Source organism: Somniosus microcephalus, chromosome 3 (assembly GCF_052327205.1).
Source record: "Somniosus microcephalus isolate GS21.2 chromosome 3, FLI_Smic_1.0, whole genome shotgun sequence".
Taxonomy (NCBI): Eukaryota; Metazoa; Chordata; class Chondrichthyes; order Squaliformes; family Somniosidae; genus Somniosus; species Somniosus microcephalus.
In genome coordinates, this window is record NC_140989.1 from 97,807,292 (window position 1) to 97,820,241 (window position 12,950).

Below are 12,950 nucleotides of genomic sequence, written 5' to 3' on the forward strand. Positions count from 1 at the left end.
CTTCCTTATTAATTATGTGGCCACAATATGATGTCTGATTTTGGAAAAATTCGCACTTGGGGCGATTTGCTCGTAGGCCCTGCTCTTTCAGCCTAGTGAGCACCTGCTCCAAATTGGCAAGGTGCTCATTGTCGTTTTCTCCTGTTATAAGGATGTCGTCTAGGTAGCATTGAGTCCCCAGAATCCCTTGCAGGACTTGCTCCATAGCTCTTTGCCAGATAGCTGGAGCTGATGCTATTCCAAAAACCAGTCGATTGTACTGGTACAGGCCTTTGTGTGTTTATTGTGAGATACTTTTTAGAGGTCTCCTCAACCTCCATCTGTAGATATGCCTGTGCCAAGTCAATTTTTGTGAAACGTTTCCCTCCGGATAGTGAGGCGAAAATATCTTCTATCCTCGGAAGAGGATACTGTACCGTGTGAAGGATCGGGTTTACAGTCACCTTAAAGTCCCCACAGATGCGAATTTTTTTCTGTTCCTCAGAGTTATTTTTCAATGTTTTTTTCATGACTGGAACGATGGGTGTTGCCCATTCGCTCCAATCTATTTTGGATAATACGCGTGCCTTTTCCAAATTCTTCAGCTCTGCCTCGACTGCCGGACGTATTGCGTATGGCACCGGTCTTGCCTTAAAAATTTTTGGAATTGCTGTATCTTCCACTTTTATTGAGGCGGTGATGCCTTTCAAGGTTCCTAGTTTCTCTTGAAACACTTCTTTGGCGTTGGCCAAGATGTCTTTTAATCGTTCAGGTATGATGTCATCATTGTTTTTTTCCTTCCTGGTCACCGTCAGTGCCTGAATGGAGTGCCAGTCTAAACGTATCTTCCTTATCCATTCACGTCCCAACAACGGTGGACCACCATCTTGTAGAATGTATAAATACAACTTTTGTATTTCTTTGCCATTGTATACCACAGGCACCCTTATTTTTCCTTTGGGGTAGACTTTCTGCCCCGTATATGTTTTTAAGATAATGGATGTGTCTTTTAGAGGTATATGCGAAAATAGCCTCTCGTAATCTCGTCGATTTATTACGGTTAGAGCTGATCCTGTATCTAGCTCCATTTTAACTGGGGACCCTGCTATTGTGAGGGTAACCCAAATGGTTTGGTAATCCTCTTTGGCAAGTACATTATGTAATTTGAGACAGCTTAGTCTCTTGTTTCCGGAGTCGCTATCGCTATTCTGGTCTTCGGAGCTATTGTCCGTCATCATTTGTACCTTCCTGTACTTTTCTTCATTGATTTTTTGTTTTCTGTCAGTGGATTTATTTTGTCCAGATTGGCATACCCGTGCAATGTGTCCAATCTTACCACATTGCCTGCATGCTTTGCCCTTGAACCAGCAGTCCCTCTGGTTATGGGTGGATCTGCCGCAGCGATAACATCTTCCGAACTCCTGTGTCATTTTATGGGTGCCGAAGTCCTGTGTCTCTTGTTGTATCTCTGCAGCTCCTTTTGCTGCTGCTTCGTATGATACAGCCATACTGAAAGCTTTGTCCAATGTTAAATCTTTTTCAGAAAGCAGTCTTTTTTGTGTTCCTTCACTTAAGAGACCGCAAACAAATTTGTCTCGAAGATAATCCGATAGTCCTGCTCCGAATTGGCAGTACTTTGATAGCTTTCTTAATTCGGTTAGGTAATCAGCGTTACTTTCATTCTTGTGTTGATTTCTCTTGAAGAACTTGAATCGTTCCGCTATCAGCAGCGGTGTTGGGTTTAAATGCTCCTGCAGGGTATCAACAATTTCTTTAAGTCTTGTCCTTTGGTTTGGCTGGAGTGATTAAATTTTGTAACAGCCCGTATGTCTTCGCGCCCATTAAGTTCAGAAGTACTGAAGCTTTTTTTTCATCTGTTATTCCATTTGCAGTGCAATAAACCTTTACTCTTTCCACGTATGTGGTCCAATCTTCTATTTCGCCACCAAAAGCCTCAATATTACCAGATTTAGGCATTTCAGAAAAGATATGGTGTTTCCCGCGCCTTTTTTTCCACTCTGTAGCAATGATATGGCGCTTCCCGCGCTTTCCCGCCGCTGCTACCGATAACAACGCTGTTTTACTGTGGTTTCCGTTTATTCACTGTTGGAGACTCGTTCCTGACGGAGGTCTAAACGCTGACCTGCTTGCCGCGCCGGCCGTCTCTCGAGTGCACCCTCCCAGTCCGTTATTGCTTGCCTCCGATTTCGCTGCCTGTCTCAGCTGTAGAGCCTGCCGCTGGAGCTCCAGCCTGACGCCCAGGAAGGATTAGCGCAGTACCTGTCACCAGCTTGGCCAGCTGGTGAAACCACAGTTTCTCTTACTTCCTTGAGTCTTCTGGACGCTGGAGGAATCGATGTCCTTGAGGTGCTGCCGAATTGCAGGTAAGTCCGTCTCCACTTCATCGCCACTGTAGTGTCCGTGTGTAGATAAAGACACTGAAGACAGGAGTTGGTTCATAGGTATTTACTAAGCAAGTCTGGGGGGGGGGGGTTTCTAAAGGATATACACAATACACAGGCTTATATAGCCCAAGTGGCAATTACCGGCATTACGCACACCTGGGGCTCTTAAAGGCACATACACCATAATTGCTCTTAAAGGCACATACACCACATTTAGTATTACAGCATCACCTCAACATTAAATTGGTGTTAAATGCATACTGAGTCCAATAGGGATTGTTAATTTTGAAATGTATGTACTAAATCTTCAAAGAAAAAAATGTACCCATTTTATCTAGCAGAAATGAAGAATGGGAAGAAGAAAAACATTGGTCCAGGGGAAAAGTGCATTAGAGAGTAAAAAAACCTCATGTGCAGAGAGGCAGAGATGATAAAGAGAAATGGTGTGGGATTGTTAAAGGACTTGTTAGTATTCAACCCAGGTGTAGCAAACAAAGTTCTAAAGTTTTTTTTTACAGGCTCACAAATAGAAGTCTGAAGATTGTTGAACCCCATAACAACAAAATTTGCAACACATGGAACACCTCCTTATTTATAGGCACAGAAATTTCTAATTGTATATTGCTTTTAGAACTTGTGTAAAAATCCAATTGTTGCTCCTAAAATGGTCAATCTAAATCTCTTGGCTTAGATTGAGGATGTCACTTTTAATTTCATCACAAAGCCTCAGCATCTCAGTTGAGCAGACTGCCGCTGTTGGCGTATTAGAAAAATTCTATTCACAGAAAGAAATTAAAGCAATTATTTCAGATGAATTGGAACAGAACTTGTGGGTGTCATAAGCAATTAATGTACTTTGGTATCGTTCCCATTAAGAGAAAACATGAAGTGGCAAAACAATGGAAAGAAAAATACCAGGGGAACATTATTTAGGTATATCGCCAATGTTATGCAATTTATTTTTCATACTGATACTTCAGTTCTGAAGGATAAAGCATGTCACTAAATGGTGAACTTACTGTAAGTTTCACACCGACCTCTAACTTGCACAAATGTAATCTTCCACAATTGACTGCATCATTTTATTCTTTTCTGTTCTTAAACAAAAATCAAAGGCCACTCCGCTAGAGAAATCAAAGCTCCCGACACTCTCCCCATTCTGCCTTAGGTAGAAATGCCAGTAGTGGAATCCTAAAGAAATGTTGGCAAGGGAAAGAAGATAGAAATTTAAAGTATTAAGAGGCGCATAGTGGCTTCAAACCTTGGCCCAGAATTTGCAGTCAGCGGCGAAGTGACAGCACTCACCGCCGACTTCGAAAAACTTGTAAGCTAAAGAAATCTGTATGTTTTAAAAATGCAGTAACCAACATTTTATTTGCTCTGAAACTCATCATGTGCAACATTGAATCCTTCACACCACTTCTGCAGCTGTAATCTTTTCACAAACATTACACCAGACTCACAACATGCCACACTTACTTGGCGTGGTGTCCGGACATCGGAAAACTCAACCCAGAAGCGGGAAAATCGAAAAACAGGCTGAACACTACTGACAAGTACCTGTTAATAGGCAAGTAATTGCCTTTAATCCGTTTCCCGCCGCTAGGTGTCGGGTCCATTCGCAAATAGGGGACCCAACACTTGGGAAGGCTGTTTGGAGGCGGGTTGACGGCGGGTTCCAGACCTGCCGTCAATCAATAGGACTTTAACCTCTGACTCGCCTCGCTGAGCGCCGGCAAAATCGCAGCCCTACTGTAGGATACTAGCACTGGATGCAAATCATAGGGGGAGAAAACAGTCCATTCCCCAGCTCTGTTATTTCTTACCTTGATGAATCCTCAGAAAATAGTGTTGTCTTGTACTTAAAGTGCTCAAACCAATGTACTTTGTCCTTTAATTTTTGTTCCAGAAGGCGGACTCATGGAACTGTCTAATGCAAAGCATCATGAGCAAAATATCTGTCCTCTCAGGTGCTGTCCCATTCACGCAGTATAATTCTTAATGATGACCCTGTCAACACTCAAAGAATCCTATAGTCCCACAGCTCTCTGAGCAGTCTGTATTAAGTAGCAACATTTGTGCGAGTTCCCACCAGGCCTACAATTGTAGTAAGCTGGGAGGTGATGAGTAACCTGATCCACCAGGTGGTGCTGTGGCAATTGCTCTCCTGAGTTAAGTCTGATCTGTACCGTGGTACTCTTTGTTTTTGCTGCCTCATGGCAGAAGCTTTTATGTGCAAGTGTTGATTAAACCATGTTAAGGAATTAACCTGTGTCTGTCTCCATCTATGGCCAGCTCAAGATACCACATATGGCGACGAGAATAAAGGACGGAAAAGTTTTGGAGTATTCGGAAGAGGTGCTCGGGTTGGTTAGCAAACTAGTCGGAAAAGCACGAGGCTAGGCCACGGGAGTCGAAAGAGTTTGATTTTTTGGCTGAAGTGACCGGACTCCAAGGATGGCAGGAACGGTAGGCTCCGTGGCACCTTTTGACAGCAAGTCGCAGTCTTGGGAGGAGTATATTGAAATACTGAGCCATTTCTTTATGGCAAACGAGGTGGACAGTGCTGAAAAGAAAAGGGCCATTTTACTGAGTTGCGTGGGAGCGCAAACCTATACACGGATGAGGAATCTGCTGAGCCCGGAGCGGCCAGGAGAAAACTCTTTTGACGAGTTGGTGAGTCTACTAAAGAATCATTTCAATCCGAAACCTAGTGAAATAGTACAGAGATGGAAATTCAATTCGAGGATTAGGAGGCCGGAAGAAAGCATTACTGAGTATGTGGAGGATCTTCGGAAGCTCGCACAGGACTGTAATTTTGGAAATATGCTCACAGTCATGTTAAGGGACAGACTAGTATGCGGAGTTAACGACGACAGTACACGACAAAGGTTGCGGTCAGAAGAAGGATTAACGTTTGAGACGGCACTAAAAAAAGCACAAGCCATGGAGACGGCTAACAAGGACATTAAGGACTTAAACAGTATGAGCAAGGAGAAATGGAGTAAACCAGTGGGAGGAGCTGTTTTCAAGATGGAAGCTGGCGCGAAAAGTCCACCAGTCGGGGTTGGGGATTGCTACCGATGTGGCGGGACGAGCCATTATGCAAAGGACTGCAGGTTTGCAAAGGCAAAGTGCCACAATTGTGGAAAAATAGGGCATTTAAAGAAAGTCTGTAAAAGGGCAGTGAGTGAGAGAAGCAGTGCTAAAGGGGCAAAGCATGCTAAAGGGGGGAGGGAGAAGTACACAAAGCGGGCAAATTACATACAAGAGGAGGAAGAGTCTAGTGAGGAGGTTTTCACTGTATACAGTATAGAAACTTCAAGGCCCAACGTACCCCCTCTCACTCAGTATTTGATAGTGAACGGAGGTCAAGTAAAGTTTGAGATTGACACCGGATGTAGTGTAACCATAATGTCGCAGACTGAGTATGCCAAGCTATGGGGCAAGCAAAAGTACCAGAGCTAGGTACATGCCCCATTAGTCTCAAAACCTACACAGGACAGAAGGTGGACATTTTGGGGGCGGCCGAAGTACAAGTGGAACACAAAGGAGTCACCAAAGAGCTTACGGTGGTAGTGGTAGCAGGATCAGGGCCAAACCTGTTAGGGCGAGGGTGGATCAGTGAGTTGAGTGTGTACTGGCAGGCAATGAATAAAATGGAGGACAGTACAGAGGCACTGCAAGAAGTGCTGATGAAGCATGAGTTAGTGTTCAAGGACGAACTGGGCACCTTAAGGGGAGCCACAGCCAAGATTCATGTAGCCAGTGATGCCACGCCTCATTTCTTTAAACCAAGGTCGGTACCTTTTGCAATGAAAACCAAGGTTGAGGCGGAACTAGATCGCCTGCTAAGGGACAAAGTAATAGAACCAGTGAAATTTTCAGACTGGGCGGCACCAATAGTCCCGGTATTGAAGCCCGACGGTAACGTAAGGGTGTGTGGTGACTATAAGTTAACAGTGAACAGAGTATCATCGCTGGAACAGTACCCCATTCTGAGAATGGAGGACATGTTAACATCGCTCGCTGGGGGAGAAAGATTCAGCAAACTGGACATGAGTCATGCGTATCAGCAGATATTGCTAGATGAAGAATCAAAAAAGTTTGTCACGGTGAACACGCACAAGGGGCTGTTCACATATGCCAGGTTACCATTTGGTGTCAGTTCTAGCCCAGCAATATTCCAACGGACTATGGAGGGCATTCCAAAGGTGGCCGTGTACTTAGATGATATTCTGCTAACAGGAAGTGACAAAGTGCTACAGCGGCTGGAAGAGGCAGGGCTACGCCTGAAACGGAGTAAGTGTAGTTTCATGGAGGAGGAAGTTACATTCCTGGGACATCGGGTGGATGCCACAGGCCTTCATCCATTACCAGGGAAAGTGCGGGCAGTGCAGGATGCACCTGCACCCACCTCAGTGACTGAACTGAAAGCCTATCTAGGGCTCCTGAATTATTATAACCGGTTTCTTCCAAACTTACCGATGCTGCTGGCACCCCTGCACAAACTGCTGAGAAAGGAGGAGCCATGGCGTTGGGGGCCAGAGCAAGCGAAAGCATTTCAGCAGTCAAAGGAGCTACTTCAGTCCAGCAGGGTGTTAGTGCATTACGACGAGAAGAAAGAGCTGATAATGTCCTGCGATGCATCACCCTATGGAGTGGGGGCAGTGTTGGCCCACCGCATGCCAGATGGAGCAGAAAGGCCCATCGGGTTTGTTTCACGCACGCTCACAGCTGCGGAAAAGAACTATTCACAGCTTGATAAAGAGGGGTTGGCCATTATATTTGGAGTAAAGAAATTCCATAAGTACATATATGGGAGGAAGTTTGTAATCAGTACTGACCACAAGCCTCTTATTAGCTTACTGAATGAGATGAAAGCGGTGCCTCAAATGGCATCACAGAGAAAAATGAGATGGGCAGTAATACTAAGAACCTATGAATATGTGATCACGTACAGAGCCGGCAAGGAAAACGGGAACGCGGATGCTCTCAGCCGCCTGCCCCTCTCAAAATCTCCTCGCAGTACTTCCCCTGAGAAGCACGTCCTGATGCTGGATCAGGAGATCAGTCCCCTGATGACTTCAGTGCAAATCCAGGGCTGGACAGCCAAGGACCCCGTTCTGTCAAGGGTCCATGAGTATGTGTTGAAAGGCTGGCCAGATCACCGTGAGGGATCGGAGTTCGCGCCGTACAGACAGAGACAGCACGAGCTCAGTGTCCAAAATGGATGTGTGCTATGGGGAGCACGCATCATAGTCCCAGAGCGGGGACGCTCTATTTTGATGGAACAGTTGCATCAATCGCACCCAGGAATGACTAGAATGAAAGGACTGGCTAGGAGCTACCTGTGGTGGCCTAACTTGGATGCTGAAATTGAGTCAAAGGTAAAGTCATGCACTATATGTCAGGAACAAAGGAAAGCACCTGCCAGGGCACCACTCCATCCCTGGGAGTGGCCCAGCAAACCCTGGAGGAGAATTAACATAGACTATGCGGGACCTTTTTATGGGCAAAATGTTTTTGGTGCTGGTTGACGCTCACTCAAAGTGGATCGACGTTTATCCAGTGAGCTCTGCAACGACTGATGCCACACTGAATTGTCTCAGGAACAGCTTCAGCATGCATGGTATTCCAGAAATGATTGTATCCGACAATGCACAGTGTTTTGTTAGTGAAGGGAGCAAAGAATTCATGGTAAGGAATGGAATCACACATGTCACCACGGCTCCATATCACCCAGCCTCAAATGGGTTAGCTGAGTGAGCCGTGCAGACTTTTAAGGAGCTCATGAGGAAGAGCTCAGGTGACACCCTGGAGACCAAGCTCAATAGAGCCTTGTTTAGTTATCGTATAACACCCCAAGCTACCACGGGGCTTTCTCCGGCTGAGTTGATGATGGGGCGAAAGTTGCGGTGCACGTTAGACCTGATACACCCAGATCTCAAAAGCAAGGTTGAGACAAAACAAACAAACCAAAAAGCGTACCATGACAAACATACTAAAGCTCGCCATTTCGCCATAGGGGACTCTGTGTACACCCGGAACTTCGGTTATGGACCTAAATGGATACCAGGACTAATCCTGTGTCGTACTCCGTGTTACTAGGGGATGGTCAAGGGGTTTGTCGGCATGTGGATCAGCTTTTCAGCCGGCAGCAGGGGGAACTGCCTCAGATGGAACAAAGGGCAGTAGAGGAGGCTGTTCCAGGACCCAGCACGGCTTATAAGGTACCAGTGGACACTGGTACTGCCAGGCCACAGCAGGACAGAGTAAAACCAACATCAGAGACTACTCCAATCTCAAGTGCGAATGAATCTGAGAATCTACCACAAGTGGAATTAAGACGTTCACAAAGGATTCGCAAGCAACCAGAAAGACTTATACAAACCTGTTAAATTAGTCAGGGGTTAACCATGGTTAGAGCATACTGGTTAATTAAAACATAGTACCTAGTAAGGGTTATTGTTTAAGAATTGCATACGGCAATCTTAAGGGGGGAGGAGTGTAGTAAGCTGGGAGGTGATGAGTAACCTGATCCACCAGGTGGTGCTGTGGCAATTGCTCTCCTGAGTTAAGTCTGATCTATACTGTGGTACTCTTTGTTTTTGCTGCCTCATGGCAGAAGCTTTTATGTGCAAGTGTTGATTAAACCATGTTAAGGAGTTAACCTGTGTCCGTCTCCATCTATGGCCACCTCAAGATACCACAACAATAAAAAGCCTGTTCTTCAAGATCCACCACCGCTCAGGAGCATCAGCTTGACATCTGGGGACAAAGATAATGGCCCAGAACTTGGTGTCGGGGGCTTGCCGCGCGTGCAAGCCCCCGATGTGCACTTACCCAGCGCGCCGACATCTGAAACCTGGCCCGCAGTGGATTTCCTGTCAGTGGCCCGGTTCTGATGTCGGCGCGCTGTGCTAACCTGACCCAGCGGCGTAATTAGTGCGATGTGCCGGCTGGGATCAGGTGAGCACTGTTCAGCCAATCAGGGGAGGGGAAACTTCATTCATAAGTTTGAGAGTAAGAACTGTCAAACTCATGAGAAGTACTGCACCCCAAAACACTACTTAAACTTTAAATAAAATTTTTAAAAACATCCCAATCATTAAGTATAAATAAGTTAAAAATAATAATTTAAACAATAATTTTTTTTTAAAAAAAAATAAATTTTTAATAAAAAGGGTCTAAAACTAAACTTACCTTATTGTAGATTCTTTAACATAATAAACCTGTGGGGGAAAAAAAATTCTAAATTGCACTAAAACACCACTTACCTGTAAAAATAAATACTTACGTGTGCTTTTTACAAGCGTAAAGACCGGAGGCCTTTAGACATGCGCAAATCCCCCAAAACAGAGGAAATCCAAGACGCACGCGCTGCCCCCTACAGCGCACGTGCTAGCCTCTTCACCTCTTGGGTTAGAGGAGAGGAAATGCCGGTTTACAGCGCATGCGCTGTGCATGCTGAAAACTGGCATTTCCTCCGGCCAGACGCGCGAGTACCCCTTCCGTACTCACGCGTTTGGGGAGGAATTACTGCCCCAATCTGTACACAGTGATGTGCACAAATAATTTGCAACAGCTTCTGTCTAGGAGCTATCCTTCAAGACTGTTAATCCTTTTTGTAACACCAGCATTCCACTGACCAGGCACCTTTGAGTTCAATGCTGGGGTAAATAATTCCCACTCAAAGAATATTTACAAAGCAATAAAATGGAACAAAATGGTCAAATTCACAAAGGAAACCAGTTTCCACAGTAAAAGTAATCTAAAATATTAATTCTAATAATTTCTAGTTATATGCAGATCTTAATAAGAACATAAGAAATAAGAGCTGGAGTAGGCCATTTGGCCCTTCAAGCCTGCTCCGCCATTCAATAAGATCATGACTGATCTTCTACCTCAACTCCACTTTCCCGCACTATCCCCATATCGCTTAAATCCCGTAGTTCCCCAAAATTTATCGACCTCTGTCTTGAATATACTCAACGACTGAGCATCCACAGCTCTCTGGGGTAGAGAATTCCAAAGATTCGCAACCCTTTGAGTGAAGAAATTTCTCCTCATCTCAGTCCTAAATGGCCGACCCCTTATTCTGCGACTGTGATCCCGTGTTCTAGATTCCTCAGCCAGGGGAAACATTTTCTCAGCATTAACCCTGTCAAGCCCCTTAAGAATTTTATATGTTTCAATTAGATCACACCTCATTCTTCTAAACTGTAAGGAATATAGGCCTAGTCTACACAATCTCTCCTCATAGGGCAATCCCCTCATCCCAGGAACCAGTCTAGTGAACCTTTGCTGCACTCCCTCTAAGGCAAGTATATCTTTTCTTAGGTAAGGAGACCAGAACTGTACACAGTACTCCAGGTGTGGCCTCACCAATGCCCTGTGTAATTGTAGTAAGATGTCTTTACTCTTATACTCTAATCCCTTTGTAACAAAAGCTAGCATACCATTTGCTTTTCTAATTCCTTGCTGTACCTACATGTTAACTTTCTGTGATTCATGTACAAGGACACCCGGGTCCTTCTGAATGCAAACATTTCCCAGTCTCTCACCATTTAAAAAAATATTCTGCTTTTTTGTTTTTCCTACCAAAGTGGATAACTTCACACTTCCCCACATTGTATTCCATTTGCCATGTTCTTACCCACTCAGTCAACCTGTCTATATCTCTCTTGCAGCCTCTTTGCGTGCTCCTCACAGCTTACTTCCCCACCTTTTTTTTAATTCATTGATGGGATGTGGGTGTCGCTGGCTGGCTAGGCCTGCATTTAGTGCCCATCCCTAATTGCCCTTGAGAAGATGGTGGTGAGCTGCCTTCTTGAACTGCTGCAGTCCATATGGTGTAGGTACACCCACAATGCTGTTAGAGAGGGAGTTCCAGGATTTTGGCCCAGCGACAGTGAAGGAACGGCAATACAGGTCCAAGTCAGGATGGTGTGTGGCTTGGAGGGGAACTTGTAGGTGGTGATGTTCCCATGCATCTGCTGCCCTTGTCCTTCTAAGTGGTAGAGGTCGCGGGTTTGGAAGGTGCTGTTGAAGGAGCTTTGGCGAGTTGCTGCAGTGCATCTTATAAATGGTACACACTGCAGCCACAGTGCACCAGTGGTGGATGGAGTGCCAATCAAGTGGGCTGCTTTATCCTAAATGGTGCTGAGCTTCTTGAGTGTTGTTGGAGCTGCACTCATCCAGGCAAGTGGAGAGTATTCCATCACACTCCTGACTTGTGCCTTGTAGATGGTGGAAAGGCTTTGGGGAGTCAGGAGGTGAGATACTCGCCACAGAATTCCCAGCCTCTGGCCTGCTCTTGTAGCCACAGTATTTATATGGCTGGTCCAGTTCAGTTTCTGATCAATGGTAACCCCCAGGATGTTGATAGTGGGGGATTCAGCAATGGTAATGCCATTGAATGTCAAGGGGAGATGGTTAGAGTCTCGCTTGTTGGAGATGGTCATTGCCTGGCACTTGTGTTACTTGCCAGCCCAAGTCTAAATGTTGTCCAGGTCTTGCTGCATATGGACACTGACTGCGTCAGTATCTGACGAGTCTCGAATGGTGCTGAACAGTGTGCAATCATCAGCGAACATCCCCACTTCTGACCTTATGATGGAGGGAAGGTCATTGATGAAACAGCTGAAGATGGTTGGGCCTGGGACACTGCCCTGAGGAACTCCTGTAGTGATGTCATGTGATTGGGATGAATGACCAACAACCACAGCCAACTTACTTTGTATCAGCAGCAAACGTGGATACGTTATACTCAGTCCCTTCATCTAAGTCATTAATATAGATTGTAAATAGCTTCAGGCCCAAGTACTGAGCCTTGCCGTACCCCACTAGTTACAGTCTGCCAACCTGAAAAAGTCCCGTTTATTCCTACTCTCTGTTTTCTGTCCATTAACCGATCCTCAATCCATGCTAATATATTACCCCCAATACTATGAGTCCTAATTTTGTGTAATAACCTCTTGTGTGGCACCTTATCGAATGTTTTTAGAAAATCCAAATACACTACATCCACTGGTTCTTGTAGTGTATGTAACGTTCCACCTTTAAGAGAACTATTTTAAGGGTTGCACTACTTTATCTTGGCTACTGTATACTGTAATACCGGTGGTGACCACACCGGTATATAAGTGCTGTGTAAGGATTTATTGGGCAGATTCGCCCTGACCTTCGAATAGTAAAGTCCTGTTAAAGTTACTCTTGTAGTCTGTGTATTAATTCACCATATAACCCACAGACTTTACAGTGGCGACGAGTTCGATCTTACCCTGTGGCAGCGATACATCCGAAGCAGTTAACAAGCATCGAGAGGAGGCACCCACCCTCGTCATTCTGCTGAGAGAAGACTCGAGTCTGCAGAGCAAGGAAGAAGGAAGAATTCAGACACGAAGCCTTCCATCAGCAACAGGCAGTGATCGTCCCTTCTGCCACGGTGGTGAGTGAGCCGATCAGCCACGAGAAGCAAGTCGGCCACGTTGACTGAGTAGGGGGAAAATAAAAAAAAAAGAACGGAGGAAGGGCGGTGAACTCGACCACGGTCGGGGGGGA